Source organism: Pelodiscus sinensis, chromosome 8 (assembly GCF_052426305.1).
Source record: "Pelodiscus sinensis isolate ZL-2025 chromosome 8, ASM5242630v1, whole genome shotgun sequence".
In the NCBI taxonomy this organism is placed as follows: domain Eukaryota; kingdom Metazoa; phylum Chordata; order Testudines; family Trionychidae; genus Pelodiscus; species Pelodiscus sinensis.
This window is the reverse complement of record NC_143059.1, coordinates 32,558,441-32,573,080: the sequence shown is the minus strand read 5'-3', so window position 1 is coordinate 32,573,080 and position 14,640 is coordinate 32,558,441. Positions and strand designations below refer to the sequence as shown.

Here is a 14,640-nt window from a genome sequence, read left to right as displayed (position 1 = left end):
GCCAGTGGATGTTTAATAAGTCACTTGCTGGAAGTTATTTATATTTTGGAGGGAGAAAGGAGTCTGGTTCTGATCCTAACAAACATGTGTCTGTATAAAGTTGACTGGATTGGCAGTTTCAACAGTGACTAGCTGACTATGGGCACCATATACAAATAGTGAAGTTGTTATGCTCTGGAGGAGCTTCGAGTCAAAAGGAAAGAGTTAGTTATAGCTCAATGCATATTGTTTGGTCTGTACAAGCAGGGATTCCAGCAAAGATTTTGGGGGACACTGGTTTACCAAGCGTTACAATAATTACTCCATTCAATATGTACCTGGATCAGGCTTCTCCTTTTTTCTGCCTGGAGCAGCCAGTGATAGACTGGGCAATAAGTGCCTGCCTAAAGCAAGAGTCCAATTTAAAGCGATTATCTGGTCCAACCAATATTATTTTGCTGTATTACAGCTTTAGAGGCTGCCAATACCAGCAGTACTGGAGCTATAAAGGCAGAAGAAATGACTAGGTCACATGCAGAGGGATTCTGTTCCTGTAATGCTATCCAAACAAGAAAAAAATATTTAAAGTGAAGCCTCTTTAAGAGGGACAGGAACAGATTTCTGGAATCAGAAGGTTCCGTGACAGTTGATACATGCCTGGCTGATTAAAGCTGCCCTCATGGGATCTATCTGGAAGCTTATTAGCGGCAACTTGAGGGTGGGCTGAATAGAAAACCTGGCACAAAACAGCTGGAATTTTTTAGGAAGTACTGAACAGTTGGGGTCTGTCAATGACCTCTCACTGCTTGGTAACCTGTACTTGCAGCACAATCTGTGATAGCCGAATGTAACAATAGTGAAGAAGAAATCCACTAAGATCACTGAAAGTTTAAATAAATGGGCCTTTTTCTCAATTCTTTTGTAAGTATTTCAGTGCCTTCAGCGTAGTTGTCAAATAAGCTTCAATAGAAAATGGTGTTGTATCTCAGATGTTATGTACAGGCAGTCCCCGGGTTACATGGATCCGACTTACATCGGATCCCTACTTACAAACGGGGTGAGGCAACCCCACGCTAGCTGCTTCCCCCCAGCAGACCAGGGAGACGCAAAGCTAGCACCCACCCCCAGCTGACCAGGGAGATGCAGAGTGGCTTTTCTCAGTAGACACCTCAGCTTCAGAATAAAGGACTGAAGGAAGTGAGGTGTGGGAGAATAAATCTGAGCTCTGGAGAAATGTTTGGCTAGAGTTTCCCCTACAATAAGCACCAGTTCCAACTTACATCCAAATTCAACTTAAGAACAAACCTACAGTCCCTATCTTGTATGTAACCCGGGGACTGCCTGTATAAGCAGGATCTGAGGGAATGCTTCCATTACAGCTAGCTGGAATGTGAGCAAAACCCTGGGTGTATCTTTGTAAACACAGTTTACTCCTGATTTGCTTAGATGTGTTGGATATTCTGAAGATGAAGTTGTATTTTTGCTCATTTTAATCAACTTAATTTGTGACCCAACACCAGCTATGTTTGTATTAAATGCAGGGATAGCTGAAATATGGTTACCAATGTTTATAATTTTGTTGGAATACAGAAAAGTAGGACTGTGTTAAATTGCCCTAAATTAAAGGGATCCCAGTTAGCAGAAAGAATCTTGTCAATGCAGGGGCTCGACTTCAGAGCTCTGTGGAGGGAAGGTTATTCTGGTCTGGAGGCTATATGACTTCCCCTGTTTGAGCTACTTTGACCTGTTATCCCTCCCTCCCATCCACTATTCAAACAATGCTGCCTATTTAGCTCTAAGTGCCTCTCTTACGTTAATATTGTTGGCCTTCTGGGTTTCTTTTACCTTACTTGCTAAGAGCTGAAATCACTGAGAGTTGAAAACATTTGAGACTGGGCAGAAGTCACAGCCAAGGGATGGAGGGCAGTAGATGGTGACCGAGAGCCAACAGGTTGGCAGCGGGGAGATGCAGATGTGACGTGGTCAGCAGAGCAGTGATGGAAAGGCATAATAAGCAGCCAGCAGTGTGGTGGTAGAGAGCAGTGAGCAGGCGAATTGCAAGTGACCAGTAGAGTAAGATGCTTCTTCACCTTCCATCCTGAGTGAGGGCGGGGGTTAATTCTGTAGGTGCACCTCTGAACTTTGGGCCTGCCCTCACCAGAGGTGCAGAGAAGGAGTAAACCTCATCCTACGAGGCGTAATGGGGAGGTCGACAAAGGGCTTTCAGGTTGGCGCAGGAACATCCAGACTAGCTGATCAGCTGTTTGTCAGCTCAGCATGGCAGTCATTTAAATTTAAATGAAGCCGCAATTATTTAAATTGCAGCTTCATTTCCCTTTGCTCATCGGCCTAATCTATGTGGCTCCATCAATGGAGCCATGTAGTTTAGACACACCCTTAGAGTTAACTGCGTGCCCCAGGCAAGGCAGGGGCAGGAAGTGAGAGACTTTGTGCACTCTCTCTGCCACCAGGCCAATCAACTGTACAGCTGGGGGCTGACTCTAAGTGTAGCACCCCCTTGCAGGGTGGGAATAGGGAGTGAGCAACTTCCTGTGCTTCTCCCACCCCAGGCCCTTATTGATGTGGGGGCAGGGAGAGTGCATGAAGTCTCCTCCCACCGCCGGGGCACAGGCACCTAGAGGGAATCGTCATCAGTTGAGAACAGCTGGCTGTTCTCTCTGAGGGATGTCAGAGGGCAAAGATTTCACATGCTCCCCTCACTCTCAGGCCAATCAGGGTCTGTGGGCAGGGAATCATAGAAGTCTCCTGGCCCTGCCCCTTCTTCCAAGGCCCCTTCAGAAATTTTTGAAGTGGGGGCCCCCCATCTAAAATTATTGCCCATTCCTGTCATATTGATTATGCTTTTGTAAAGGGGGTGTACTATTCAAAATATAGTGGTAGTTGTATTTTCCAATGAATAACAGGAATATTTGTAGCTGAGAATTATTTGTAGCTGAGAATTATTTAGGTCTGTGCTGCATCACTCTCTCCAGTGACCTGGTCTGGTGCTGTCCTGACATTATAAAGCCAGAAGAACCTCTGTGATTATCTAGTGTGCCTATCTGTGTTAACATTGCCCTGAATTAATTTCCATTTGAACTAAGGATCTCTTTTTTAGAAAAACATTGAATCTTGATTTTAAAACTACCAGAATCTGGTACAACCAAGAGTATGTTGTTCTAATTGTTAATTATCCAATTTGTTAAAAATGTATGCTTTATTTCTCATCTGAATTTGTCAAGCTTCAACTGCTAGCCGCTGGATCTCGTTATACCTTTGCTGCACTGAAGAGACATCAATTTTTGTTCTTCATGTTGATATGTGCAGGTGCCAGGAGCTCAGTTGCTATAAGGGCATGTTTTCCTTTTTCATTTAATCCTTTTTCATTTAATCCATTCTTCTATAGTAAATCTTATAAAAATGTTCTTTAACTTGAACAGAAAAAGACTTAGTGTATAAGCAGTTATTAGCCTATGGAAGTCCCCATAGCTGTAGGTTCCACAATGGCTATTAGCCAGGGTGGGCAGGAATGCAACAGCATGCTCTTCAGTGTCCCTACCTCTGTTTGCTAGAAGCTGGAAGTGGATGACAGATGGATCTTTTAATTGACTCTTGTGTTCATTCCCTTTGAAGCACTGTCAGAAAACAGGGTGGTGGTCTAGCCTAGATGGAACATTGGTCTGATCCAGTGTTGCCATTCTTCTGTTCTTATTGTCAAGCCTTACCAATCACTTTTCTTCAACTTTGTGATACTGCTCACATTGTTCATGATTTTCTACTTTTCATCCCTTTCTCTTCTTCCCCTTCTGTCTTGCCAGTTGATCATGTCTGCTAGTCTTTATCTCCTATTTAGGTCCAAACTTTGGTTTTTCGTTTCATTTAAAATGTAAACTGTTTGTTGGCCTATAAACCTTGTAATTAAGCTTTTCTTCTCTTGTCTAGATATCTTATTTCTTGCTCATAGAACTTGCCCAAGGAACTTAGTAAAGAAATTTTTCTTGCACCCACACTTATTGATACCAGTCAATAGTTTTAGGAGAGACACTCCTTTTCCATAACTTTGCTATGGTAATTCAAGTAGCAGCTAGCAGATTAGTTCTTTATGATTTTTTTTTAAGATGCAAAGTCTTCAGGACAATTAAAATTCTAACAGGTTATTTAATTGCAGACACACTATCCTCCTCGTGGAGTCTCCAGCAGCTTCCAAAATGTCTTATTTTTGGAGTACATCCACTGCATATGGAGAAATCCCCTCATTTCATTTTTTCCTCGTATTTACCCACCCTGTACCATACACTTGCTTAATTTTGGTACCATTGATAAAAACATTCTAAATAGTCTCTCTTAATACATTCATTGACGTATGGGGCCCATTGCTCCATATGTTTTCCCATTCATCAGTTTTTTTGGTGTCTCCTCACTTCAGATTCATTAATGTACTTATTTCCTCTAACTAAGAACTATATACAGAGTAAAAAGTAAGCCTTTGTTTAATGGGTGTAGTGAGCAGTACAGTACTATGAATCATCAATCCAAGCAAAATATTGATTTTTTTTTTTTTTTAATGGAGGAGACATTTTTCAACTCAATAGTGGCTATTGATATACTAGAATTTTGGTGTATTTTAAGAGTTGTTTTATCAAGTTGTTTAAATGTATCATCTCAAACAATTGGTCAAATTTTGCCATACCTCTAAATTCCCAAATGTCAAACTTCCTAGACTTTTTATTGGTGTTTAAATTCTATATTATCTGCAATAGGCATTAAATCTGATTAATATTGGCTCAACTGTCTACATAGGTTGTTGCTTTCATAAAAAGGTTGTTATATTGATTTTTGGCTACAGTTTTTCTGCTTTTTTTGTTTAATACAAACCTTGTCTGGTCTCTTAATATATCAACATTTTTTTTCCCATTCGGTTTGCTAGAACTGAAGCATAATTTTTTTGCATCTTGATTGAATACTAAGTCATTCAGACTCATCTTAATAGCTGTGGTTGGTCCAAGGTAGTCATGTGATCTCCCTAATTGACAGGGGCTGACCAGGTAACTTCCAATGAAAGGGTGGAATGTAGAAACAGAATTCCTTCCGAAAGCTGGAATCTATTAAAATAATGGTAAGCTAGGAGTGTCTGTCTGTGGCTGGTGTGACACGCCCAGGAGCATACCTAAAGACCCCAGTGAAAAGGAGACTTCCCTGGTTTGAAGGCTTAGCTGGAAAAAACAATTTTAGAGTGAGTTTGTAATAAGTTTGTCCTGAGGTTTTAGTGTTAGAATTAACTAAGCATTTTCTTTTACTTTAAATTTTTAATCTACTTTGCTCTGCTATGTTCACTTACCACTTGAATCCCTACTGCTTTGTATTTAATAAAATCACTTTTATTTACTATCAAGCCCAGTGTAAGTACTTGTTACCTGGGGGAGCAATCAGTGTGCACGTCCTCCTTTCATTGTTAAAAGGGGCTTACCTATATAATTCATTTAGGGTTCTGATCCCATTTAGGGAGTGGTATCCCAGGAAACTGGGCCCAGAACTGCATTTTCCTTGGACCTGAAGAGTGTGTCTGCAATGCTGTTTTGGGGGGGACAGTGATCTTAGCTCTGTGCCTTGACTGAAGGAGACCAGCTGTGCTGACCCAGGACAGGGTAGTGAGAAGCCAGAGAGCAAGAAGGAGAGTGTCAGTGGCTGTCTGCACCCCGGGAAGCACTCCCAAGGGGTCATCTGTAACTACACCTCGTCACACTGGCCTCATAATTGTTTATATATTTTCTGAGGCTACCTTTTCTGAAGTACAAGGAAACCTCCTGACTTCTGACCACCCGAGTTATGACCCTACGCACTTACAAACATTTTTATAAGGATGTCAGGTGGGTTTTCTTGGCCCCTTCCACACTTACAAATATTTTTTTGTAAGTGCGGAAGGGGACAAAAAGCCCCAACTTACATCCTCGACCTGCATTTACAACGGCGCACAACGCCTATCATAAATGAGGGTTCAAGTTACAACGCCCCTGACTTGGGACGCTTTCCTGGGAATCAAGCGTGTTGAAAGTCGCGGGCTGCCTGTAATTTTTGAGGAGGTTTTTCAATGTCACTGAGCAATGTGTGCCTTTTCTTACTCTTCTTTGTTCAGCTGTTCCTAATTTCTGCTTAGAATGCATCCCATAAAATATTTTTATTTTAGTCAGCATTGTTTTCCATAAACAATTGCATAATTTTCTGACCTCTTGAACTCTTTTCTGTTCCTGTAAAAGTATGATGTTCAATATCTATCTTGTTCAAGGTGTGCCTTGCCAGTTTCTTGTAAATCAAACTACATGATCTGAAAGGAGATTAAAAAAAATCAACAAAGCAATGCTGTATTAAGTCAAATTCTAGAGATTAAAATTGTATCAATCATATGTATTTTGCAGGGAACTGAAAAGGAGTAATCTAACTTCTGGACTGACATCTCCTGGAGTCCAACATCCAGTTAATTCATTACAGAAATTAACTTGGTGCCTGACTTTCTATACTTCATTATCCTGCTCTCTGACTTCTTTTTATCTTGGGTCTAGAACACAGTTATCTTTAGTTTCCCCAGGCTAACCTGTTCAATCTTCTGGTATGATGACATTCCGATGGGGGAACCTGAACATCCTCAAAACCAAAACTAGAGTACTGTTACGTTTGTTATGTCATGATAATAGGACATGTATCCTCTGGGAATTATAACAACGAAGCCTTATTTCTGCTTCTTTCCATTTACATATTTTAGTGCATGGTTATATCCATCTTCTCCCCCCCCCCCCCCCCCAAATCATAAAGCCAACACACATTTGTAATCCTTGATTTCATTCCTCATTATAGTCTGGTATTTTGATAATACCTTAATGAGTAGGTTCAGAGTATTTCATAAGCAAAGACGAATTCTGCTTTCTTAAATCTGGGAAAGATGAGGGAAAGCAATGAGATGGCTATCTCCTTATCTAACTTTTTCTTGACTTCACTGTTCTATTTTTGGATGATTACTCTCTCTCCTAGGTTTTAATGCCAATCTTTATTTTGGCTTTCTGGTTCAATATCTGTGTCCACTTGAGAATAAAGCATGTCTTCTACTCCTTGATTCAGTCTCATGTCTCTCTTCTGAACACTATTTACCAACACCCTTCTTGAATTGTCCAGAACTGGACAAAGTATTCCAGCAGCAGTTGTCCCGCTGCCAAATACACAAGTAAACTAACCTCTATATGTTCAGTATTCAACTGTTAACACTTTAAATGATTGTACTACTCCTTTGGGACATTATGCAACAGCAAGGTAGAAGCCATAAACTGCATCCTGATAAGATACCTGAGATGAACAAAATATAGTACTTTCCATAGTTGCTTCTGACTAACTGCAGCCATTATGACAGACACAGGACTACAGTATACTGACCTCCAAAAAGAGAGTTCTAGACTCAAAGCTATCTTGATCTGCTTTGTTCTTTTGCAGATATCTTCTGATAGCCATAACAAATGGCTCATAGTAGTATCCAGCATTGGTACTCAGTTTTTTTCCTCAGGCTTGCACTCTTGCAGTTATTTATGCTTAGCTGCTAATCATTTATTCACTGCAAGGGGTATACAGGCAGTCCCCGGGTTACGTACAAGATAGGGACTGTAGGTTTGTTAAGTTGAATCTGTATGTAAGTCGGAACTGGCATCCAGATTCAGCCGGTGCTGAAACTGATCAGTTTCAACAGTGGCTGAATCTGGATGCCAGTTCTGACTTACATACAGATTCAACTTAAGAACCCCAGGCATCCCCAAGTCAGCTGCTGCTGAAACTGATCAGCGGCTGATTCAAGGAAGCCCGGGGCAGGGGCTTCCTGTAGTCAGCCACTGGTCAGTTTCAGCAGCGGCTGACTTGGGGACGCCTGGGGCAGAGCAGCTGGGGTGCTGCTGGGTTGGTCCAGTAGCGCCGCCACTCCTCAGCGCTACTGGACCAACCCAGCAGCACCCCAGCTGTTCTGCCCCAGGCGTCCTGATTCAGCCGCTGCTGGTCAGATTCAGCAGCGGCTGAATCAGGACGCCTGGGGCAGAACAGCTGGGGTGCTGCCCGGTTGGTCCAGTAGCGCCCAGAGCGGCGCTACGGGACCAACTGGCAGCGCCCCAGCTGGTGTACCACAGGTGTCCAGAGCAAAGCCATGGAGCACGGGGGCAGCGGGACAGCCCAGACGCGCCGTGGCTGTCTTGCTGCCCTCGGGCTCCGTGGCTTTGCTCTGCTTTGTTCCCCGTCCCCCTGGTCTACAGACCAGGGGGACGGGGAGCAAAGCCGCGGAACACGCGGACAGCCCAGACGTGTCTGGGCTGTCCGCTGCCTGCGTGCTCCGTGGCTTGGCTCTACTTTGCCCCCCCCCCCCCGGTCTGCAGACCGGGGGGGGGGGGGGCAAAGCAGAGCACAGCAGAGCCAAGCTGCAGAGCGTGCGATCAGCTGACAGCCCAGACGCGTCTGGGCTGTCAGCTGGCCGGGCGCTCTGCGGCTTGGCTCTGCCTTGCCTTCCCCCCCCCCCACCCCCTGTCCTCCTGGTCTGCAGACCAGGGGGACGGGGGGGGGGGGGGGCAAAGCAGAGCCAAGCCTCGGAGCGCGTGGGCAGCGGACAGCCCTGTCTGCTGCCCACGTGTTCCGCCGCTTTGCTTCCTCTCCCTGGTCTGCTGGAGACCAGGGAGAGGAACGCCCTGTTCGTAACTGCGGATCCGACATAAGTCGGATCCGCGTAACTCGGGGACTGCCTGTACTGTCAGCCTGCCATCCCCATATATTTATAAGGCACATGGAAGATCACTTCCAATGGATTTGTCAGAACTCTGCCTGTACCAAAGATTAAACTGCTCTCAGTGAATGCTTTCCAACAAGCAGTGGCCAAAAATGTCAACCTGTAATCAATTTTCATTTAAACATTTTTCTTAACCTAAAATGGTTGTTTTGATAAACCTTTTTTGGGGGTTTTTGATACAATTTTTGTGTTGGATATTTTTATCCTGCCCAAGAAACAAACCACAACACAAACTGTCCTATTCTATTTGCAGTAATCTCCTTGCTGCTGAGAGGGTGTGGGACAAGACTCTGAAAACTGAGCAAGGTTTATATAAATACTCATGTAACATGGTCCTCTCTAAAGCTTACAGTTAACTAGCACATTTAGCAAGTGTTGCTCAGGACCTTAAGGAGGGCTCAGGATGGGGGATTGGATATGCGGGGGGTGCAGGAGTCAGATAGGGACAAGGAGGGGTATATGTAGGGAAATGGGCATGGAGGGAGGAAGGGGCTGAAGCCACTGTTCTCTCCCTCCCCCTAATTTATACCAGGGCTGCTTGCTCTTCTTCCTTTCTCTGTCAGGGAGCAAGAACAAAGCAAACAGTTCATGTGCCCCCTGTGCTTCTCAGCGTGAGGAATGCAGCAAACTGTGCACTTCGCCATATGCCCTGATGTAGGGGAACAGCCAGCAACATCCCCATATGATTCAGGGCAAGGGGAGCTTCAGCCCCACCCCCTGCCCTCCCTAAAGGGCACTTGGGGCAGTCCTGGTTGAGACCTTTCATGTGTTTGGTGATTCTGCCTCTTTTCTGTATTTTATGATACAATCCCATTCCAGGCATATCTCATTTTCCTGGCAAACCCAACCCTTACCTTGCTTTAAGGAAGTTGTATACTGCATTTGGTGGTCCTAGCTCTTACCATTTAGGAGGGGTTCTTGCTCAGCCAAACAGGCTGACAAACTCTCAAATATACAGTAGATATTACTCTAAAAACTCAACACATTAGATATAAGGAGGTTTTGGTTACGTGAGCCAGAGCTTACCTTTCCATGGTAGGAAGGTAGGTATCTCCTAGGCTGTGTCTACATTGGCATGATTTTGCGCAAAAGTGACTGCTTTTGCGCAAAAACATGCTGCCTGTCTACACTGGCCGCAAGTTCTTGTGCAAGAACACTGATGGTCTAATGTGTGAAATCAGTGCTTCTTGCGCAAGAACTATGATGCTCCAGCTCAGGAATAAGCCCTCTTGTGCACCTGTTCTTGTGCAAGAGGCCAGTGTAGACAGGCAACATGAATTTCTTGCGCAAGAAAGCCTGATGGCTAAAATGGCTGTTGGAGCTTTCTTGCACAAGAGAGTGTCTATGCTGGCACAGATGCTCTTGCGCAAAAGCACATGCCAGTGTAGATGCTCTCTTGCACAAATACTTTAGCACACAAACTCTTGCGTTAAAAGTATTTGCGCAAAATCTTGCCAACGCAAATATAGCCCCCGTGTTTAATTTGTGCCACATCTTGAGGGGAGGGAGCCTTGAGGCTCCTCAGTGCCTCCAGGCTTGGTAGTTCATAGCCCCAGCACTATGAATGGTTTGTCTGGGAGTTTGGTGAAGGCTAAGCCCTCCACCAAAAAAGAGGGCAAATGCCATTGATGCTGCTTAGTTCAGCTCCTTGGGGAGACATGCTAGATCACTGTCTGTGGGGTGCCAGCACCTACACTCCCTAAGTGGAATGGGCCCCAATGCCCACACCCTACTCCTGCCCATACTTTGCCCCTTGTCCACCCCTCCCCAATTGTTCATTGGGTGCAGGGAGGAGTAGGTGGGGAGCGCTGGGAAGGAGGACGGGGCCTCCAGGGGAAGAGGCAGAGACCCTACATTTTCAGGGGGATTTTTCATGCAGTACCTATGCCCAGCACTTCAGGGCTTGCAGTGTCAATTATGAAAGAAAAAACATGGTCAGCCCCAGCAAGTAAGGAGTATGCCTGCCTGCTTTGTATGGGAAGCCTGCACCTAGAGCAGGGCTACTCAACTTGCTGCCTGTAAGCTATGAGTTTGGTGTTGCACAGGCCAGCACCAAAACATAAAAGTAGTCCATGTAATGGTCTTCTCTTGATATGTGCTCAGTAGTTAAATTCTTGGGCTGTTATTGCTAATTAAAAGTGCTGTCACATGGATGAAACTCGGTGGCTGTTGCATTTTATTATCAGCAGAACTGCCTTAAATGGGCCCTGCCTGTTGTGTAGTCTTACCTTAATCTTTGTATTAAGGCCTGGCACTGTGAAAGAAGCTATTTGCACGTGTATACAACCACACTGGCCCTGGGCATGTGCTGTTATCAATGCGGCCCCCCGGGGCTTCCAAGGCTGACTAGCCCCGCCCCAGAGTAAGCCCCGTTTCTCTCCTTTGGGCTTGCTGGTAGCGAGTGCATGCCTAAGGCTGGGTGTGGCTGACACAGGCCTGGGCACGCAGGAGCCGTGCAGTGGATCGGGCTCTGACCCACGGGCAGGAGACAGGCCTCTTTCCCCCCCCCCCCCCTTCCCGGCGGCGCGCAGCGCGAGGGGCCGCCCAGGGTAGGGGGCGCAGGCTGCCCGCCCTCAGGTGCGCACGGAGCCACGCCCACATCGTTTGCCAGGGACCTTGTCAGCCGGCTGCCGCGCATGCGCAGAACATAGGGGCGCCGCTGTGCTTGAGCTCACGTAGACTCAGCGTGGCCAGCAGCTGTGGCCGCCGCTGCCCCCTCCCAACAGCGGGCGGAGCCACAGGGGCCCCGGCCGATATAAAGACTTGGAAGAGGCCCGGGCCGCACCTCACGCCAGGTCCTATCGTGTCTCACCGCGGCCCGGCCCGGCGCAGGGTCCCCGCCGGAGCAGCCCGCAGCGTCTCTCAGGTGAGGGGGCGCGAGGGGAGCCGCGGGCGGCCGGCCCCGCCGAGAGGCCCTTGTTGGGGATCCCTTCCCTGGGGGCGGGTGTCCTCGCCCGCTGCCTGCGGGGGCTCTGTGGCGGGCCGGACCCTGCGGGGATGCGGGGGGAGCGCTCGCGAGCACCGGTGCGGCCCGGGGCTGGCCAGAGGGTCCCTTGCGAGCCGCGCAGCAGCCCCCCGGGCCCGGCGGGAAGGGGGTGTCCAGGCGGGAGACGTTATCCGCCCACTCTGGGCGCTAGCTCCGTCCTCCCGCTCATCCCGAATCTTCTTTCCGCGAGGGAAGCCTGTTTGCGGGAGACTGCCCTGCGTATTGATCGGGTTTACGCACGTGTTTGCCACTTCTGACATAGGAACAGATTTCTCCTCCTTTCAAGTGCCGTGCTGGATTAACCCATCTCTAGTCTAAGCCTGTGCCCATTGTCATGGTAGCAGAGTGCGTGTTAGTAGATGTACTTGTTTAAACCAGGAATTTAGTAACCTCAGGCTACACACACAGGTTTTCCTTGTAACTCCTGATCTGCTGTCTTTAGCAGACTGAATTGTATGTGGGTAGTTTAAAGCAGTTTTTTTAAAGAAAAAATAGAAGGGGGGGAAGAGGGAAGCTTGTCAGATGCTAGTAATATAATTTTATGCAGAGTGCTGTAGAGTGGTCCTTTTTCAAAGACCTAGACAAGCACGAGAATCAATAATTGACACGTGAGGATTACATACTGTGCCAAATATTTAATTTTTAGTCTATTTTAAAGAGCTGTAGGGTTTTTGTTGTTGAGATTCCTCTTGGAAAGAAGTTTGGAAAGAGGAAATTCATTATGTGCGTGGGGGAGGGGGTGATACGTGGCACTGGCAGTATCATTCTTTCACTAATGTTTTTGCTTGCTTTATAAACTTCTAGAAGTTTTTTATTTTCCCTATTTATAGTTACTGTTATATAATATGAATAAAGAGCATACAATTTAATTGAAAATATTCTAGGTGTGAGAAATCTGGCATTGCATAAATCCCATTACACTAGTAACCGAAAATTGAAAGAGTATTATTTTTCCAGAGGAAGAAATTGCTCTAAGCTACTTGTGACTTATATGGAACTACTAATCTAATCAGTTCTTCTTTTGAGAAGTTTACAATTGCATCATTCTCTTTAGTTATGTGAGACCAAACAGAATTTTAAACTGAGTTTTGGAGGAGCAAAAGTACATTTAATGAGCATCAGTTGCATACATATGGTGTTAAAAGCAAAAGAAAATTAGATTTTAAATGTAACTGTAAACTTAATTGTAGCTTATGTTTAAGTGGGACTATGAAATGTAGAAGCTTTGCATTATATTGCAGTTTTGATCTTGTGGCAACCACTGTAATTCCTAGACATACAATAGTTTGATTTTCTTGTATTAGGTCCTAATAAAGATGACTTTGTTCATTTTGACCTTAATTTAATAATGCAATATGTCCAGGAGAGTTTGGAAAATAAGGTACACAGGCACCTTTTTTTTCCTCTTTGTAAGGCAGTGTCTATACTATGAACCTAACCACTCCTGTGTAGCTTCTCTTTGCTGGCAGGAGAGAATTCTCCTGGCAGCATAACTAAACTACCCCCAATGAACTGCAACAATAGATCTCTGTAGCTATGAACTTATCAACCTGACTGTGTTCACAGTGGGGGTTAGGTTGGCCTAATGACATGGGACAGGGTGTGAAGTTTTTGGAAGTCAGGGGCCACTGATCAACTGGTCAATCCTGATCTCCTGTAGTTTAGTGGGGCTGCCATAACAGGTTCCCTGCTTGCCTCTGCCTCTCACCATTCACCCATTCCTAGAAGAGATTAATGTGGCTCCCTGTGTGTGTGGTGAGAGGGCAGGAGTGTTGGCGCATTGCTCCTGCCTGCTAGCACTATTCCTGCAGCTCCCATTGACCAGGAATAGGAAACTGTGGCCAATGGGAGCTGAGCAGGGCAGTGCAGGTTTAGGGGGCAGTGCACAGAGCTATGTGCTTCCCCCTTCCCCAGCTCCTGGGGCCACAGGGGCATGTTGTCCCCTTTCAGGAGTGGGTTGTGGTCAGGGCAGGCAGGGAGTCTGCTGTAGCCTCACTGTGCTGCCAATTAGGAGCTGCCCATGGTAAATGCTGCCTGTTGGAAGGCTGCACCCCAGGCCCTTCCAGAGCTAGCGCCCCATATCATCATCTGCATTCTAAACCCCCTCCCAGAATCCTGATGAACAGGGCTTGACAAATACGCTTATCTACTCACCTGTGGCGAGTAGATTTCAGCCGGTTGTCCCGTTCACCGGCTGACCGTGCATGCGCTGTGCAGGGCTGGCGAGGTGGCTTTCACTGCAGTCATCGAGCCCTGCTAATGAAGCATGTTTGGGTGAGTGGAGCACAGTAGGCTGGGGCTTGCCACTGCCATGATGAAGTGGAGTGACCCAGATGGCAGTGAAGTGGGATAGGCTGTTGGGTCATTCCACTTTCTGTGGCTCCTGGTGCCATGGTAAGTGTGGAGGGGACCCCTGCTGCCTCCCCATGCCAGGCTCCTTGGTAATTCCCATGGACTGTGTCATTCTGGGGTGGGGAGCAGGTGGGTGGAACAGGAGTGGGAGATGGTGAGGAAGAGGCAGGATGAGATCAGACCTAGGGTAGAGGGGCCCCACTCCTTCCGTTGGGATAACCCTGTTCCCTCCTGTCCTTCAAGCACTTATCCCAGCACCAACCCCCTCTGAGCCAGTACTCCACACTCTCTCCTGCACCCTAACCCCCTCCTGCAAGCTCAGTCCAGAGTCCTCTGTCACGCTGCCCTTCAGCCCCAGTTAGAGCCTATACTGCCTCCCAAACACCATCTCCCTGCCTTGGTGACACTGAGTGAGTGAGGGTGGAGGAGAGGGGGATGGTGTATATGGGATGGGGCTTCAGAAAAGGTGCCAGGCCTCAGGGAAGGGGGCAGGGTTGATCTTGGGTTGCCCTTAAATTTAGAC

General features: G+C 46.5%; 1 protein-coding gene across 5 annotated transcripts in view; it reads left to right on the top strand.

The window, feature by feature from the left end:
* Positions 1-11,422: 11,422 nt before the first annotated feature.
* P4HA1 (prolyl 4-hydroxylase subunit alpha 1) overlaps positions 11,423-14,640 on the top strand; it is a 53,236-nt gene continuing 50,018 nt past the window's right edge. For 2 of the 5 annotated variants that reach the window (XM_075935014.2, XM_075935013.2), the window contains exon 1: positions 11,423-11,645. The gene's annotated coding sequence lies outside the window, so the exon portion shown is untranslated. The remainder of the gene's footprint in view (positions 11,646-14,640) is intronic. The other 3 variants (XM_075935011.2, XM_075935012.2, XM_075935010.2) reach the window with 2 other exon arrangements.